This window comes from Triturus cristatus, chromosome 9, assembly GCF_964204655.1.
Source record: "Triturus cristatus chromosome 9, aTriCri1.1, whole genome shotgun sequence".
Lineage (NCBI taxonomy): Eukaryota > Metazoa > Chordata > Amphibia > Caudata > Salamandridae > Triturus > Triturus cristatus.
The window spans coordinates 745529063-745549212 of record NC_140592.1 but is presented as its reverse complement, the minus strand read 5'-3'; the positions used below and the strand labels follow the sequence as shown (position 1 = coordinate 745549212).

General features: G+C 45.9%; 1 protein-coding gene across 2 annotated transcripts in view; it reads left to right on the top strand.

The window, feature by feature from the left end:
* MACROD1 (mono-ADP ribosylhydrolase 1) overlaps positions 1 to 20150 on the top strand; it is a 2692027-nt gene that overhangs the window by 2052510 nt on the left and 619367 nt on the right. The gene's annotated exons all lie outside the window — the stretch shown is intronic.

Below are 20150 nucleotides of genomic sequence, written 5' to 3'. Positions count from 1 at the left end.
TATCAGGTGATCAGCGGACATTGCCACACCACATGGAAGAAATCTGCCCCAGAGGAGGAGCATTGGGTACAATTAGGTTTGGGTAGGTGTACAGCATGCCAGAGTGTCTGAGGTGTCCTGTATGTGAGGTGAAAGTGATGCAATTTAATCAGTTTGAACCGCACTCACTGAGATAACAAGCTCTCTGGGGGCCATATACGCCTCCTGCCACTCCACATCATTAAAGTCCCCAACCCATCCCTCCCAACTCCACCAGAGCCGATCCAGCCTTGTCGGGGCATTGCAAACCAAGGTGCATTAACGCTGGGAAATCCCCCCTCAGCCCCTGCCACCCATCAGTAGTCTAGCTTCCAGAGGGCTAAATTCCAGCGGGTCAGTCAAGTTAGTTTGATAGTGACTAGCCATGCTTCAATTACAAGTACCTATGGAACTGGGTTGGGGAGAATGCAAATTGGGTCTGCAGGTCTGCAAAGGTACGTATGTGAGAACCCTGCCACATGTTCCCTAACGGTGGCCTAACGGCTAGGGCGGTCGACCTCGAATATGGGGAACTGGGTTCGAGTCTCGGCAATGACGCTGAACATCCTGTGATTCTGGGCAAATCACTTAATCTTCCCGTGCCTAACAAAAATGAATGTGTCCTCATGTAACGCAACTGGTGCTATGTAAAGCGCTATGATACCTGATTCCTTCGGGTCAAGTTTGCGCTATATAAAACTCCGTAAAATAAAAACAACCTCCAATCCCAGTGTTAAATTCCGTCCAGGCGCTTGGTGATCCAGCCAGCACCCTCTACAAAGGGGTTTTGTTGGGTCAATTTCTTGTACCAACAGAGGAATCTATTGGCTGCCCGCAACACCAGAAAAATCTTCCTAGTATGTGCTGGGTTACAGAAGGGAATGGGTCTGCCGTACAGGTAGTGCATTACCCCGTCCAAGCTGAGACGAGTCAACTCCAGTTGGTATTTCAGGTTGCTCCAACCCCCAGTTAACTAATCATTGATGACCAAGAGTTGGGATGTTCAGTAATACAGACGGATATCAACCGCTCCCATGCCACCGTCATAGACAGAGCAGCGACGTTAGGCAAGAGCAATACGCGTCAGTCTACCCATCCAAAGGAAGGAACTGAGTTATGCTGCAATCTTAGTAAACCAAGTGTTAGGGATATGAAGTGGAAAGTTCTGCAGGAAGTATAAGAAGCGCTGAAGTATCTTCATTTTATTAGGGAAATTTGACCAAGAATGTTGAGGGGAAGAGAGGACGAGGCAGTGAGTCTGGCTTTAGTTACCCAGTGGAGGGGAGTAAGATTGAGAGAATGTGTAAGTTCGGGCACTGTCAATTTATGAACACCGAGGTATTTTAAACTAAGGCAACGGCTCGGATTGTTGACTTGCCAACTAATCAAAGCGTGATTTACCTCAATTCATCTGAAGTCTCGAGGCATCTTCGAAGAGGCGCAGGACTTCAACCATGCGGGGGCCTGAATTCGAAGGGTGAGCTAGAAAAAGTAGGACATCGTCTGCATAGAGGGCAATCCTGTCCTCCATTGATGCACTCCACCTCCATCCCCGCTGCTAAGCATGCATCACATCGCACTATTCAAGCTAGGGGTTCTATAGCAAGCGTGAAGAGGACAGGGGAGAGAGGGCAGCCCTGTCTAGGCCCACTCCGAACCGGGACTTTGCGGGAGAGCACACTATTGACAAGGACCTGTGCTGAAGGGTGTGAGTAAAGGCGGCCAACCAGCTGATGGATCCTGGCACCAAAATCCATATACTGCAGCACCAGATTGAGAAAGCCCCAGCCCACAGTGTCATAGGCTTTCTTTGTGTGTACAAGCATCAGGAATACCACTTCCTCAACACCGTGGACATTGGCAAGGGCCGCACGGACCTGGTAAACGCAGTGTCCCATGCCACTGTTACCAATGGACCAATGTGATAAGTACCAGTTGCAGCATGTTGGCCAGGATCTTAGCATACATCTTAATATCTGTGTTGATCAGGGAGATTGGGCGGTATGAGGTGCACCCGGATGGCGGATGGTTCGGCTTGGGGATGATCACAATGGTGGCAAGGTCCAGCTCCGGGAGAAACCCTCTGCCCCAGTCTCTTCATATAGTCGGAGTAGATGTGGGGCGACAGGATTGCGGAGTTTGGAGTAGTATTCAAGGGCAAAACCATCTGGGCCTGGAGTCTTACCAGGCTTCACGTCCCGAATTACGGCAAGGGCTTCATCCTCAGTAAGGTTCAGTCTAGTGTCACCCTTCGGATTTGTGTGAGACCAGGGAGAGGGGCATCAGTTAGGAGAGGGCGGGCAAGCTCACAGGTAGACTTCGGTTGCTGGGTATAAAGCTGTTCATAATAATCTGCAAATTAATTTTCAATTCCTCTTGGGCGTTGATCGGGGATCCGGTCTCATCCTCAACGGGGGGAATGAAATGGGAGCCAGTATCTCTAGTAGCAAGTCTGTAGAGGAGTGTGCTTCTTTTGTCGCTGTTTCCATAAACACATTCAATGGACACACAACAGCTTTGTTGGGCCTCCTGAAAAGCAAGCTGATGCAGGGACGCACGGTCTACTTCAAGTTGGAGGCTCAGGGCTTCAGTCGCGTGGATGCCACCTCAAATTCTAGATGGAGTATGTGGGATTCAAGGTCAGTAATGTATTGGTATCGGTCTGCATGTTTAAGGTAAATCTTGGCGACCCCTCAGAGTGTGGCCTTGCTCGCCGGCCACAGAGTACTCACCTTCTGAACCGTACCGACATTAACTTCAAAATAGGAATGTAGCTCTTCCGACAGGTGGTGGAGAAAGTTGTCATCTGTGAGGAACCAGGCATTAAGATGCCACATGGGTCTGTGATGCTGCAGTCGGAGAACTAGGGGGGAGTGGTCCAAAATACCTCGGGCAGTTTATTTGTAGCCGAAGTGGAGGGTACATCTGTGTCTGGAAGGAATATTTGATCGATTTGCAACATGGTTTTTAGAGAAGCAGAAGTGTGTGTAAATGTCCGAGTCTGCCATGTTCACCAAATATCGCATAAACCCCGGGAGTCCATCCAAGAGACTAAGGACATGGACAGCTCACAGCGATTGTGAGACAGCGGGCTAGAGACATCCATATCTGGGTTTTGGAGAGGCATTGAAGTCTCCCCCAAAAATCAGCATTCCTTATTATAGCGCAGCTATCACCTCCGTTAGATCCCTGAAGATTTGTTTGTGTAGGTATGGGGGGATGTACACACTAAGAATATTGTAAGGCTTCCCTTTAAAGGTCCCATTCACCACCACGTATCAGATGATTTGGATGACTACCAAGGAGAGGTGTTTGTGGATGAGTATCACAACCTCACCTAGATTCCCTACTAATGCCTGAATGGTAGGCCCAATTGTAACCAAATCTGCATAGGAAGGGACATTGAGTACCTAATAGGTGGGTTTCCTGCAACAACGCAAAGCCCAGTTGGTGGCACTAGAGAAATTTGAGGACTGAAGTACATTTATGCCATCTACGACACCGTTTACATTCCAGGAAAGGAGACCAAATTCAGCCATAAGCCAACCATGGGGAGTCAAGTAGTGGTGAATGGGGCAGCCACTCAGAGGGCTGCTGACAGTGTGAGGTACATATGGAAGTAATCATAACAAATAACAAAGACAAATATATTTAAAACCCTAAGAGACCCTCCCAACAATAACATCCCCCCACCCCACACTTCCACCCCAGAAGCATCTGTCACCCAACTCTCTTCAACTAAATAAGTCTAAGACATAACGGGGTATTCGAGTTGAACCTCCTCCTTTGCAGGATCTAATTGACTGTAAGTTGAACACACCCTGGGCCCAAGGCCAATGAGTGCAAAGAAACAGCATGAAAGGCTCTATCAGACCCCGAGGGATCCACCCTCATCAGAAGTGTCTGCTCCAATGGATACTGAAGCCCCACCCAACGCCGGGGATGACAAGAAGCGATGCAGCGACAGTCTGGGAGCGACCTATCTCCAAGTCTAAGGTTCTAAGAGATCAATTACGTCTTCCCCGTCCTCTCTGAGATTTAAGGCACCTAGGAGTGGGCAGGAGCTGGGATTGGTGAGCTACGACTCATCTCACCAGCTTGATCTGGGGGCCTTGGCATCAAGGCAGTCTCTGCTCAGTTGCCCCTCCCATGCCTTTTCTTGAGTGTTGAAGAAATGGGTGCGGGACCCATGAGTTACTATTAGCCGTGGCAGAAAGAGCAACATGTATTGAAAGGACATTACCCTAAGCTTCTGCTTAACGCCGTAAAATGATTTACGTTGTTGCTGAGCATTTTTTGTGTTATGTGGTAAGATCATGATATGGGTGGATTGGAAGTGGAGTTTACCTGGGCGCAAGCTTGCCAGATGATTATATCACAATCTCGAAAGTTCAGCACTTTCACAATGATAGGTCGTGGATCCCCAACAGGAGGCCTCTGTGTTAAGGCCCATAGTGTGCGCTCATTCACAAACCAGTGCGACAAAGTACACTCGGGGATCCAGGATTTTAATCCAAGTTTCAATGAAAGTCTCTGAGTGAGGCGCCTCAACCCCTTCAGGGAAGCCCACCAGTCACAGATTACTACATCAGGAGTGATTTTCAGCATCTTCCACTTGGGTTTCAAGGGTGTGAACAGTGGAAAATAGTTTGTTGACTTTAGGTTTAAATTCTGTTATGTCATCCTCAAGGCTGGACACCCGGCCCTCTACTTCAGTGACCCTTAAAACCACATTGCGGAGGTCCTGACGCAGAAGTACAACGTCAGACCCCACTTCACCGATCTTAGACTCAAGGCCTTCTTGGGAGGTATGGATAGCCTGTAGAATTTGGGCCACGTCCGTGACTTCAGGATGTTGTGGGACCTGGCTGTCAGTCACTTGTCTGGTGGCATCAGTGGAAAAAGTTGTGCATTTGTCAATCTCTGACTGTGTTCCTGCCACATAGGCCCTGTCCCCATGTTCGCCGTACGTGGGGGGTCACGTGACCCTTTCTGGTGCAATAGTAGGGAGAGGATGCAGGAGACAGGGAAAGAATTCAGGGGAGCTGGGATTAGTCGGCTCCCACACAAGTGAGCAGCTAGTACATAGTCTGGTAGGAGAAGGTCAGTATCCCAGCCCTCGGACAGCTTGCCCAGAGGACCAACTGGGGCAGCACGAGCAGCCGAGGCGTAAGGCAGCCACCAAGGGGAGGGGAGTGCCATCAGATTTCAGCTACCAGTAGGGCAAGGGGGGCACACCAGCCCCTCCGGGTATTCACAGAGATGGGCAGTCGCATCAAGCCAGAAGGCCCCAGATGATCACATGGAGGGGGTGGCTGGAGTGTGTCCCCCGGCCCACTTATCTTGCAGCTCCAGAAGAGATAGCAGGAGCAGCAGGGGAGGAGCCCCAAAGATTGTGTTTACGCTGCAAGTGGACAGCACAAGGCATCAGTGTTGCAAGGGCTGGGGGGCTAGTACTAACCCCTCAGTCTGTGTCATCTGTAATGAAAGAATATCCATGAGGGCCACGTGCGGGACCCTTAGGAACACAGTCTTCAGTCTTGGATGATTACACTGGCAGACATTGGGCCCGGTGGGTGGCTGCGCACACAACAAGCAAGGCTCTCACTGTCCGGCAACCAGCGCCACATAGTCCCGGGGCCCCCAGAGTATCCTCACGGCACCGGGGGGAGAGAGAAAGGAAAGAGTGGTGAATGGGAACTCCAGGCCACGGTCGCATTCAGCAGCTTCACGATAGAGCAAGCAGGACCTGACACTGAGCAGGGCGGGACTCCACACAGAGCGTCTCAGATCCCACCGATCCCTCCCAAGCCTCCTCACCTCCGAGCCTCACGGGGGAAGCAGACCTTTAGCTGGACACGCCTCGATCGGCTTGGCGGAATGCCCGTTCCTTCCCTGCTCATGGTGGGGTGCCATTTTGTTGCCGCTGCAACCCTGGAATGCCTCAGTCACTATCACACAAACAGTGGCACCATCCGGGAAGCCAAGGCTCTCAGCGACAACCAGGTGTCATGTAGCACCCATGGATCAGACTGCAGTAATGTTTAAGAGGCCCTGGATGCCAGATAATGAGGGATGGCAGTGGGGGTCCTCAGAGCATCTTTAAGATGTGTCCAACATCTTGGCTACGTCCGCCACGCCTCCAGGCATGATGTTTTTGTTGAGGGCAGCACATGACCCCTCCTCCCCCTGGTGGTCAATTTCGGCCCTGGGGACCCCATCCCCTGGGGCCCTCCATTGTTAAAGGTGGGTGCCGTGTTGCCCCCCAAAGGGCACCCACCAGACTCTCGTTGGGGGCCACATGGGGAGTCCCAAGGCCCCAGCTGGCTTCCCGCATACAGTGGGAGCCGGCATTGCGCCCACTTGCAGGGAGCAACTCTTAATGCTGCTTCCCCCAATCTGGAGCAATATTTTGATCTGTTTGCCTGCCCGCTTCAGTGTGGCAAGAAATTTGAACTGTATTCTTTGCTTGGCAGAGAGTCAGGTCATGTAGCTGCAGAGCTGTCCATTGTTTACTTCCAATCCCACTACTCAATTTTGATGGAAATTCACAGACCTTTGTCAAGTGTAGCTACCAGCACAGATTCTTCCCTGCCCAAGAATCTGCTAGAACAGATCCTCACCATCCTTTCTATTTCCAGCTTGGCCAGCTCCTGTCTTCGGTTTTTCTTCATGCCTCTTCTCTTCCTTTATCCCCTCTCTCTGTTTTTGCTGGCCTTGAAAAACACATTCATACATTGAATCAACCATTCACCCATACACCTACCTATCAAACCACCATTCCCCATGTTTGACCACACACTTCAATTGTATTTTCACCTATCCAGGCATCCATCCACTCACCCATTGATCAACTGACTCATCACTAAAGGTAGAGAGAGGTATATGGCACCATATCCTGAAGTCTTTTTCTTGTTTGGCAATAATAGGAAACAATCAACCCTATACAGACCCATGACCTGCCTGTGTACCAGTATATTCAAGTATCTGACCGATCTAGATGTTACCATCTCCTGGCCTGAACTGTTTTCTTCATGCTGAATAATATTCGGTCCTTTTTAGTTTTATTAACTCTACAACCTGACATTTTAGAGAACCTGTCAATCACGGGAATCATTTGTGCGAGATTTCTTTTATCTGGGGCTAAAAAGACTGCGACATTATCTGCATACAGGAATAATTTCAGTGCTTCGGGAATACAGGGACTAAATTAATGTATGTGTTTTTAATAATTTATATTCAGCGGAGCCCAGCCCTGTGAAAAAGGAGGGATGAGAAAAGGCAACTCTGTCTAGACTCACGCTGACTATACATACTGGGAACGTTCCCTAACTGAATCAGCGATCAAACCTTGGTATGCATTTCTTAATATCTAGTGAACTGAGCAGGAATGTTTATGGCTTCTAAAACCTTCCCCGTGTATGCCCAGGTCTCTAGAGACTTAGGGGCTTATTACGACGATGCACCACCGTAGCCACGGTGGCGGTGCGGGCACCGCCAGTCCGACCACCCTATTGCGAGTTTGGCAGTCGTACCGCAAAAGGACCACTGATCCGTGATCCCTCGGCGGTCTTGCAGCAATAAGGCTGCAATAAGCTGGTGGTGCTGCTGTGGCACTGCCATGCATATTATGAGTTTCCTCACCACCCTCCTTTTCATAGCAGTGAGCCCGCCATAAAATGGGTGGCAGTGAGGCCCCCTGTTGTTTCTAGGCCAGGGTATGCTTGCAGAGGGGCACCTGTTGTGCCTCCCTGTATGCAGGGCCGGACTGGCCGTGGCGGGCTCTGGGCATTCCTTCGGTGGGCCTCAAGGGTGGGGGCCGGTTTTGGGCCCCTGAGGGGCCATTTTTGTTACAGGGCCGATTTTGCAGCTATGCTGCAAAACCTGCCCCTGCAACAAAATCGGCAGAAACCGGCCCCAGCAAATAGCTGGGCCACAGCCCCAACTCCCCAGGGGGCGGGGGGGCAGGCCGAGCACTTTGCCAGGGCCAGTTTTGGTTCCCAGTCCGGCCCTGCCTGTATGCATGCACCCCCAGTTTCTGCACAGCATGGTGCAGGCCATGCCGTGCACGAACATGCTTGGGTGGTCCCACAGAAGTACCTTTCTAAGGCTCACATATGAGCTTTAGAATGGCACCACCGTGGGAACACCAAAGCACCGACCGCATGAACAGTAATGAACTCCTAATCTGGTGGACGAGTTTGGCGGTCTCCCAGCGGGGCGCAGGTGTAGCTGACCACTAGGAAACCGCCAAACCCCCTCAATCTGATTAGAGGTGGACTTTGTTCCAAGCCAAATATCTATTTATGTTATTATTTTCCTTGAAGGCTTTTTAATATACTGTTTGATGGTTTACTATTGCTTATGTACTTCTAATTTCCATGCTCTCCTCCATCAGTTTATTTACTTTCCAGTTCCTTTTTCCAGAGAAGAAACATAAGCCAATTCTCTCTTTATCCCATCTAACTCACCATCTTTCTCTAATAACTATTCCCTTTCTCGTCTCCTTGCCTCAACACAGTGGTTTATTTGTGCCAGTGGGTGCCAGTACAGGGGTTACTTTGAACCGGTGGTTGCTGGTGGGGGGCAACAATACTTAATTTTGGGCACCAGCAGTGCTTTAAATGAAAAAAAATAAGCACAGCTACTCACCAAAATGAGTGGTGGACTGCTAGTGGAGTTTGAGGCGGGGATAAGAGTGGGAGAAGGAGGGTAACTAGGTTTTGACCTTTCTTAACTTTGTTTACAAGAAATCTGCATGATTGTATGAATGTAGGATGTATCTGTCAATGAGTTATTACATTAATAGCCATTTATATAGCACTTGCTAATAAATGTTTATTATTACCCAAAGTAACTCATTTTTAGCAACCTTAGAATAACAAAAGATTGAGATAAAAATGGTAAGGTTCTAAACATAAGCTTTGTAGTTTGCATGCAGCTCCTTGCTGCAGGACAATGGAAAATATAGTTCCCAGGCAGTGTGTGATCACAAAAATATAAATACAATATAAGAAATGAGTTCAAAAAGTGACTAATAGAAAATCACAGTTTTTAATTAAGAAAACACATACATTAACATTTTGTTAAAAATGTATCATCTGATGACAACAATGCATCTTTAATACAAAGGATTGTATTCTGATTAAAATACATAAGTGGCAGAAATGGGGTTTTCTCCTTGCTGCAGGGTCATAACCCACTAAGCTATATGACAAGGCTTTTTTTAAAAAACTTGTTACAAGGATCTCTGCAACAAAATCAGTAACCAACTGAGCTAGCTACATAAAAAAAACATATCTGCTATCTGTTTGTTGCATGCTGTGCTTTACAGTGGGGACATACACTCTCTCTGCAATTTTTTGGTAAATTGGACCTTTGACTAAAATGCACATATATCTAGGTATTATTTAAAGTTAATTTGTAGCTAGGAACATGCTGGATACACAAAGATCTCTGAACCTAGGGATATTTTGAAATGGATCCCGTTGCGACCAAATAACTGTGGCAGCACAGAGTTACTATTACATTTGTCTAATTGTCACATTCTTTGGGGGAGAGTTTTTAAAAATAACTGTATAAGTTCATCCTTTGACCTTTATGATTCCACACGCTTTCTGCTACAAACCGTGCCCTTTCGCTATTATTAAAGCCAGAATTGCCCTCATGAGTTCTCATTTTAAAAATACATTTGTCTCTCGGAAGGTAAACATGTCGCATCATTTGTTCACAACACTGATATTTTCTAAATTAAACTGAAATCAACAATTCCCTATCTGTCAATTTGTTTTCCTGTGAGTTCACATAAAGTACCTTTACTGTGACTTCCTCCATGGATCAATTTCTTCTCTGACACTGATATTCTAGTATTCACAGATGTACAGGAGTCTTATATTGCACCTCTGTACTACCGACCTACAGATGTATCACTATTAAAGCAAGTTGTTTTTTTAAGTTTATTATAACCTGCCGGTAATACTGGCACGTTCTACTTCTTGAAGTTGGTCTACTTCCTTGTCACTTTTTGTTCATTTGTATCTCTTCAAATTACTTTTTCTTTTTCTCTGGCTGTATCTTCTCATCACTCCCTTGTACCACTCTGCCAGGCTCATGTACCCCCAGGTGGTGCATAGAGCTTGCTCTCTTGTATAAACAGATGCCAGAAGATAGAATGATTCACCAACAGCCTAAATAAATGCATAGAGCCTATGCCAGAAGCAGTGTCCCGAAAGAATTCCCTATTAATTATTTTAAAAAGCCAAAACAATAGTCATTGCTGATTTTGGTTACATTCATGATGTGTGAGAAGTCCCACAAAATATGGGAACAAGGGCTTTGTAGCTCCTAGGTGGCTCATGCTATGTGAACATGTTCAACCAGTCCCTCATTTTTGCTATCAATGCTGTGTATGCTGGAATTCTTTTTATCCCTTACTTATACCATGAAAGGGAACTACAAATCCCAGAATGCAAAACATTGCAAGTTAAAATCCAGAACTTTTTAAAAGTGTCACACATTCCTTAGAGTCTCCTGTCACAATTAGTTAAGGGCTGCTTTTCCATGTGAAGCAAGAAGTTGTTGGTTTGTTTTAAATGCACTAGACCAGTTAGTAAAACGTTTTTTTTAAAGTATGTTTTCTGTTTTTAATGTCTTTTTTCTTGGAGGTTAACCAGGTAATTGGCGGAGATGACAGGGATTTTTTTCCAAGCAAATAAGTATATTTGAAATTGACGATGGTTGACAATTTACGATCACTTAAAAAATGTGCATGCTAAACAGCTGTACTGTCCAGAACAATAGTCCCACTCCTGCCCATTAGGTTTTACAGCCACCTCTCTAACCTCGCTGTGTAAGGTCAAAGGAAACATCCTGCTGCTACACACCTCATAATGCTCTTTTTTCAGTTTTTATATGGCGCCAAAGGTATTGGGGTGCTTTACATGAGCACTAGGTGCATTACATAAACTGTTTTTTTTTCATTGCGGGTGCTAAGGTGCTGTGCACAGAAGACGCCAAGACTCAAACCTAGTTCCCCACTCCCATAATCAGCAGCTCTTGCTATAATGCCTCATGCTCTCACATACGACAGGGGCGTTCTGGGAGGCATAAGAGCTGCTGTTCATGCGCTCTTGTACTACTTTAACCTTCCATCTTGATTGAAAGGCATGCTTGAACCAGTACAGGGTGTGCTGAAAGAGCTGCGAGGCACTGGTTGATGAGAGTAGAGGCACCTGCGTCAAAGCCAGGCCCCTATGAGTACCGGTATTCTCCTTGTCCGAGGAGAAGAGCTGGTACTGAAGGGGAGACAATGAAAAACTGCCAGGACTCGGTACCGGTGAGTACCGGTCCATTTAAAGCACTGGGGACAGGCACTTATTTCTCCTCATCAGACATTACCAAAAACCAACAGAGGTGAAACACAAACTAAACGGAAAGAATGAGGAAGAGAAATACAGGGAATAAGTCGCCAGCGGAGAAAGCACAAACCTATGAGTGAGATAATGGGGCAGGGCGTGCCTGGCAGCGAATTAAAGAGGCCCGAGGGGGATTCAGGACTGCTCGATCTTGGTATTCGGCACACTGACGTTTTATAGCACCGGCCGCGGGTGTCTGAGTCGCGCTTTGGGCACCGGCACTTATTATTTTACAAATAAAGCACTGGTGCCACAGAGCTCCACTGGCACACATTTTAGGACTTAGAACCAGGACTGTATTGACCCTGAAAAGACTGCTTTTTAATAGCTCCTCAGTGCAGTGGGGGGGCCTCCACTGAGGTGGAGGAGCTTTGCCCAATTGCTTTTCAGCAGTGTAAACAAGCATTGGCATAGCCAATAGGTCTCGCCTTTGGGACCTTATCAGTGTTTAGCCATGCAACAGTTGTTGTTGCACCAAGGATATTGTGCTGCATAACTAAATACTTATAAGGTCCCAAAAGCGAGACCTATTGGCTATGCCAATGCTTGTTATGTGGTGCCATTGGGGAGATCAACAACTTTTACCTTCAGTGACGTACTGGGATTTGCCCTACTACCAGGTAAAATGAGGATTCGAGACTCTGGGATATGGGCGTACATATAGTGGCTTTGTACAGTTTCATTAGGAACCCTAATGTGATATCATTATTTCAGACCCCAGATGTATTTCAATTCATGAAGAGCTGGGTTAACTGGTTCATAAAGCATTATTTAAAATATGGCATCCCCAGGGACGTCAGAAAGAGCAGGATTCAGTAATAGAAGCGGGCTGTGCTCAGTTCCTAAATACAGTGTGCACTGGCTTGGTAAAGTTCTGTGGTGAAACAACACTGCAGGACAAAATAACAAACCCGCTAATTAAGTAATTAAGTAAGTGGAGTCAACGCTGGTGGCGGCTAGCACCACATCCATACTTGATGTAGATTGAGCACGGTGTGCTGCACTTCCCGCCGATGCCACCCGACGGGCACCTGAATCGCCTGGCACCCTGCCTCAGTATCTCCTCCTCCACTCTCAGTGGCTCCATTCATTTTGCTCTACAGCTGGAACGAGGGAAAAAATGTGCTAAAGGAGAGATGGGGGGGCGTGAAAACAAGAAAGAACGAACAGGCGAACCAAGGCACGAGAGAAGAGGAAGGAAAGCCGGAGAGGAACGTGAGTAAGTAAGTAGAGGCAAGGGGAACCTAAAGGAGGGGAGGCAAGAGGTACGGAATGAGCAGAATGGCTTGGAAGGAAGGCAAGAAAGAAAGAAAGCAAAGAGGAGAGAGGGTGGGAAAGAATGAAAGCAGACCAGGAGGATGAGGAAAGGACCGAACATGTGGCAAGGAAGAGTAATGGAAGACAAAAGAGTTAAAGCAAGGTAAGAAGGCAGGAGCAGAGGAACAAGCAACACAGGAACACAAGAGGAATCTGAATGAATTTAGGAATACTGCTGAGGGAGAAAAAGGGGAAAATGCAGGAGAAGAAAGTAATGCAAGAGAAGAAAAATAGCAAAGGAGTAGAAGTAAAACCAATGAAGTAGTAGGAAGATGGAAAAAGCAGAAATTAAGGAGGGATGCAATATGCAGAATCAATGAATGAATGTATAGCTACCTACTTAATGGCGGGGTCGTTGCATTCAACTCAAATACATTACAATTCAAAACAAGCATTAGCCGCGCGCGCGAGAACAAGCATCGCGGCACCGGCGCTTTACTTTGAACATTAAAAGTAAAGCGCGGGTGCCGCGATTATAGCAAAAGTAAAGAAATAGATGTTTTTTTCTATTTCGTTACTTTTGCGAAAGTGAAAGTCATCACGGTTCTAATGACCCGTGAAAATACTGCTGGCGGCCGGCTGCTCGCGTGCACGCTCGCGTGAACGCAAGCGCTAGGCCAGCCAGCAGCACTTTGAAATCTCATCTACAAAATGTCTCTCCGAGCAGCGCATGCGCGCTGACTCAGCGAGACCTAAAAAGGAAAAAGAACGATGTTATTATCATTTTAATTTTCCCTGCTGAGGCAGTTTTGCGGAGTGGGCAGGGCTGAGCTTCTCTGCTCACAGAGCTGGGCGAGGAGTGGTGGGCAGTCTGAGAGTGCGCATGAAGGTTTGGGCAGCCGTCTTGGGCCGCCCAAACAGTCATGTTCACTTAGCATGTTCCCATCAGGCTGTATTACAGCCTGGGTGTCGAACATGCACAGACTCATAGTCCCCGTCTGAGCACAGAACCACGACACTCAGACTTCCGTCCGGATGCGGAGAGACGACGGAGGAGAGACACGGTGACGAGGTACGTTTATTTTTATTTTTCTACATTCCCCAGCCCCTCCACCCCTGATCCGTGGCAGCCACCACTGTGTTGTGTAAACACAAATGATCTGTCTTGCCATTGCAGTCTAAATGACGGGTAGATAAACGGCGTAAGAGAGTGTGTGTGTGTGTGTGCTTGTGTATGTGTGTCAGGGCTCTGTGGGGTGGGTGTTCAGCACCAGCAACATTTAAAAACGGACTTTGAAATGGGCCTCTACCAGGGCTTGGTCTTTCACGTCCTTAACTTCACAACCAAACACACTAGTTTCTTTCTCGACTTTGTGTGCAAGACTCCTTAAGGTAATCCAAGTCATGTATTTTGGTTTCTTTTCCCATATGTTGTGTTCATACAGTTTTGTCTTTAATGTAAGATATGAGTCTTTATTGCACATTCCATGAACTTAGTTGCCTCCAGGCGTTGCGGTTTGTTCAGGAATGGGAAGGTGTTCATGATGTCTTGACTGTGAGCTCTGGGGTAAGGTTGAAGGCAGTGCGAGCTTCTGATAGTGCCAGTCACTATGTCATAAAGGTGTTCTTACAGCATGCTCATCCGATTCTCAGCCTCTCTGCAGAGCTATGGTTGCATATGTGCCAATTGTAATTACAATTCTATGAGATAATGTATAAAATAATTATACAGCTTCCAAAATATGGAAGGTGCCACTGAAAAATATTTTCTAGCGGGGAGAACCCTCCACCGAAACCCCACTTTTTAGAAATGAACTCACTCACTTTGTTTGCTTGTTAGACTCTATCTTTGGCATTTTTTATGCTGATCATGGGCGATGCCAGTGACGGACATGGGCAGTGCCAGTGGGAGGAAGTAGGCTGTAGCCTCCCAAGAAGCAATTTTGTCACCTGCACTTACAAATTGAGCATTGCAAACACACCTTTTGAAGAAGCATAGTTATTTTTGGGTGAGTTTTCTTTGGTCTAACCTAACAGGTAGTCAATTTCTTGCATCACCGAAACATTATCATTCGGTCAGTAATAACTGAACCGTTCATGATGTAAGAAATAGTAATAATATTTGGGTGTGGGTAACTACCCACCATAAAGAATAATCATAACTCTGGTCAGGGTGAACCCTTAGAGTCACTAAATTAAACTGAGCACATCCCCATGGTAGCTATGGCGCAGAGCACACAGCTGTAACTTAGGGCAGTATGTAAAGTATTAAAGCAATACCTAAAGAGTAATAAAGCTGAAATTCAAAACAATAACATCCCAAACCTAACTAGAAAAATGAAGTAAAATATGAAAACAAAATTACACCAAGATGACAAGAATCCAATAAGAGAAACTGGAGATAGATTTTTTTTTTAAAGTAGGAATAGTGCAGAGAAGCATAAAGTGCCAATAATAGTCAATAGTCGCGGTAGAACAGAACCCATGAGCAATTTGACTCAGCTAGTGATGGAGCATGGATCGGTTACACTAACCAGGTTCATTTTGTCAAAGGTTTTTACCTTCTGACTTTAGTCCTTTAAGTACCAATCCACCAGGGTAGTACACTTCTAAAGCTCCCCAGGACCTCAAGGACGGCTCTTAGAGACTCACAGGGTGTCAGGCAGAGGCTAGGCAGCAGTGTCCATACAGGTCTAGATGCCACTGATCAGCTGAGCAGTTGCTGGAAAGGCCTCTTGTAGCTTGGAATCCACTTCCTTGTCCTGAGTACAATAGCAGCTAGGTAGTTGCAGGCAACGCCTCTTGTAGCTTAGAGTCCACTTCCTTGTCCTCGGTACAAGAGAGAGCAGGGTCAGCCTTCTGTACTCTTCAAGCAGCAGATTCAGTCCCTGTCTGATCTTCCTCAGGTCCAGGAGTATTCTGAAGTGGGTGACTGGAGGTGCCACGTTTATGCCTGGCACAAGCTAATGGGATGAAATATCTCCTAGACATGCCTTAATCAACGGGGTAAAAATTGCCGGGTTCAAACCCTGCCCACTTTGGTTTTTTCAAGATGGCGATGTATTTGGCTTCACTAAACTTGGGTTCTTAGGGCTGGGGTTGTGTGTGGGGAATGTCCTCTGGTAATCCCACATCTAACACCAAAATACAGTTTGAAGATGCCACTGTACCCCAAATAAACCTAGTAAAGTAAGTCTGGTAGAACAAAAGTAGGCCTTACCTTTGGAAAAATATATTTATGTTTTTGGCACTCTGAATGTGATCCAGATTGTCCTCTGACAGCCCCTAATGGTGATATGCTAGAATATGAGGTACCATCTAGGCAAGTTGAGAGTGCAAGGGCAAGCAAATATTGCTGTTAAAATATTTTGGTGGCCCCGGGATCTGATGGTGCATCTAGGCTGGTTGGTGACTGTGAAGACGACTGTGGAAACGTCAAAGACTGATAAAGCCAGTGGTTGAGGTTGAACCATCATTGGCTCCTAATAGGCTTAGGGCATTTCTACGGCGTATGTGTGAGGTACTGATCAGGACCTCTAATAGTGATCTATGCAGCACCCATGCCTGAAGTATTTGTAACACTATAGAGTCATTATGGTTCTCTAAGTGGATTAACTAGCCAGAGTATTTCTAGTTCTCAATGTTGAAATCCTATCTAAAATGCTGATGACGCTGTGTATTATGCATATGTTTGTTTGTAAGTACTCAACAAGCTTTGTTTTATGGACATATAAGTGGCTTACATCACTCACATATACAGGGTCTTTATGGGACTTGGCCTTATTATAAATATATCTGGATTCCGGGTCTGGCTGACATTAAAGCTGGGGTACCAGGTTCGAGTCTGGCGGGAGGCTCAAGCATTCTGTGATTCTGGGCAAATCATGTAATCTCCCTGTACCTAACAAAAAAATGAATGTGTCCGTCTGTAATGCAACTGGTGCTCATGTAAAGCGCTCTGATACCATCTGGCTGAGGTTGTGCTATATAAAACTGCAAACAAAATAATAAGTCCACTGTAGGGACCTGTGCTTGACCTTGTGGTCACAGGTTCAAATCTCGGGGGGGGGGGGGGCTCACTCACCTTTTCATCCTTTTGACGTCGATAAAATGAGTACCATTGAATTGGGTAACAATAACATTTGTTATTCAGTACCAAGATACCCTTTGGTGAACATGTTCTTTACAAATACACAAGTTTACAAATATTAATGTTATTATTGATGGCGTTCTACACTAAGCACACTCCCAGAATATTTATAATTTTATGCACTATGCACATATTTGAAGAATAAATATGAATGCATATTAAGAACATAGCAAGAATATATAGATCTGTTTATATCATGCTCAAGTCCCGTGTATATATAGTACTATACCTTTGCTGGTATCGCTGTATAATGGCTGGCATAGCGTCATTCTATTGCAGTCAAAAATAAAAACTGCCATTATTTGCTGGGGTGTCTAGAATAACTAGGTTCATTTCAGATTTTCAGGATATCCACATAACATACATTTACAGACAGCATAGTCAGGGGTATCCTGGCATGGTTCTTGCAATCCTAGTAATGCATTGGATGGCCAATGTTGAGTTTAAAAATGTATATATGTAAACTGCTGCACAATAGGCTTCTTGGCTATCCACTAGGTGGCACTGCTTCATGGGCCTTAATGTTATTGTCCACTAGGTGTCACTTCTGCACACAGAACCAAGCTACTTGCCGGAATGTTTTACTGCTGTATATGTCATATTCTGACCTGCCACTGGGAGTCAGTGCTGCACTTGTCACCTTCTAAGAGGTCCCTCAAGTTTCGTCACACCACTGGTCCTTGCACATGCCACAGATCTTCCACTAGGTGTTTCTTCCACACCTACCATGTAGATACCTGTCTCTCTTTATTTCTCTGGTGATCATTCAGAGCTCAGACTGAGTATTAGGTGTTACTTTTTCACATTCCATATTTATTCCACTATTTGCCGCTTCGGCACATGCGTTAAGTCTGTTTCTGCTCAGTCGCTGATGCATGTCATATTTTATTTTTGATCACTAGAAGTCCCTGTTGCACATGTCAAATGCTAAGCGGCCGCTAGGTGTCCCTGGCCCACATACAACACATCAATTGGTCACTTTCTGTCGGTTCTGCACCCGTCATGACGCTGCTTACTGCTCTGTTGTCCGGCTGCACATGTATTGTGCCCGTTGTGTGTCAGCTTAAGATGATACAACCCGCCAACCGCAGCATTTGAGGAGGGGCCCAATTCTCCCATATAGCCATTGGATTTGGGGTGAATGGGAGCCCCCTGAGAGATGGGGAGCTTTGAAAGGTTGGGGACCCTCCTGCGACGCAGGGAAGTAGGTGCCTGCGTTACGCCCCGGTTGTGAGTCTCTACTCAATATATGCCACACCCTGGCCTAGTTTTCTGGGTTGACTTAGTGTTCTCCTTCCCGTAGCGGGCAAGGAAGGCCTGTGGCCTAGGAAGGGGGGTGCGGTGGGTGAGGGCCGCCCCGGGTGTCATCACTGAGGGGGGTGACAAAATGACAAAAATATTTGTTTTAAACACATATTTTTGCCATTTTGTCAAGCCGGGGGTGACAAGAAATTTTCCTCACCGGGTACCACCTAACCTGGCTACGCCACTGAGGAAGGCTGCCGCTGCAGGCCACTGCCTCAGATTTAACCTCATATTACCTCAGAGCGACACAAAAACTAGGGAGCCAGCCAAGGAACTCCTAAATAATGCAGTGGCTTTTGGTTTCAGTTAATAAAAATCAAATTGCAGAGGAAACAGGAGAGAAAAGCAGAAGCTGCACAGCCTGCCACCTGGCTCTCTCCCACAGACCAAAGATTAGGACGTGCGACCGTGGAAAGCGCCTGGAGGCCGATGTTAAGCGCTTCTCCCGTTCCCTGGATAAGCGAGGCGGTTGACGAAATTCGTGGGCTGTTATCAAATGTACAGTAGACGGTTCGGAACAGTAGAAGAGAGAGAGGATGGATGCAGAAGAGAGAGAGAGAGGACGAGGACGATGAGAGAAGGAATTGAAGACAGGGCCAGCTTTAGGCTAGTGCGACCAGTGCAGCTGCACCTGGCGCTGAGCTGGGAGGTGTGCACTGTGTTTAGAAATATCTTATGAGTTTCAAAGCACCTGCTGCAGATTTCCTCGTGTGACCAGAAGTTTTCAGGCAACAATAAAAACGTCAAGATAACCCTAGTGATTTATGTTTTTGCTGGAGAGAGATCAGAGTTGTGTGTAGTGGCAGTTTTGACTCATCAGAAAGTAGCGTAGAGGGTTAATATGCCTGTAGCTAAATACTTATACCATGCAGATCACAGAACTGTGAATAGCCCAGTGGGTTACTGCTTTTGTCCCAGGCTCCTTGTGGTACTTGCAGTTAGGGCTCCCTGTTTTATGGTATTTATTTTTTTGTCATTTCCGTCTGTATTTATCCATATTTATTTTTTGCTAATTTCATCTGTATTTATCCATATTTATTTTGGGTTTTGTCGAAAAAAATAAGCTGAAGTTAGTATATTTTCATATTTATGTAACCGATAAGTTGCACTCATGCTTGAATGTCTGCCCAGTTTCAGTGCTGTGAACACAGACAGAAAATAAATCAGTGCACTTATATGAAAATATGCAAATTTCAGTATCAACCATGTGCATATCTACTGCTGTTAAAGCCTCTTTACTAAAATTCCTTTCTTTTTTAACCCCCTTATCTATCAATCCACACATCTATTGGCCTGGCAATCATGGCAGAAAGTATTTAGAATGACTCAAAAAGCACCCAATTTCCATTTTTATCCACATTTAAAAATAAATACAGAGAAGAAAAAAACAATTTTCTGTCTGCATTTATCTGCAAAGATCAGTAAAAACAGAAAACAGGGAGCCTTACTTGCAGTTCATAAGTTATAATCCTAATTAGCACAGTGACCTATGAACTGTCATCAAAGAGCTGCATACAAAATGCGTGAATTATGATTTTTTTCCCAGTCTTTTACTATCCTAATGTTGCTAAAAAAGGATCTGGCTAGAAACACAAATTATTATTAGTAAAATCAACCCCAACCATTGTGGTACGATTTAAATCCTGAGTTTGTGCATCCCTAGACCAAACACTCTTAACATATACTGCCTGATAGTATAGAGGACATGTGACTCCAACACCATATAATCCTTCTTGTTTTATGCAACATTTCCTATACACTGATTTATACAAAAACACTTCAACACCTTATCAGGGGTAGCAAGCACTATATAAATGCAAACCCTTCCCTCTTCCATCCTCCACTATCCTTTTCAATCCAGATAACAGACTAAAGTGTTCACCACTCAAATTAATTTCATATTTCCTTATACTAACTCCCCACTAATCCTGTTTTGATTCCGAAGTAGTGTCAAAAAGTGCTTCAACGCCTCATCATGGGTAGAAAGCGCTATATAAATGCAAACC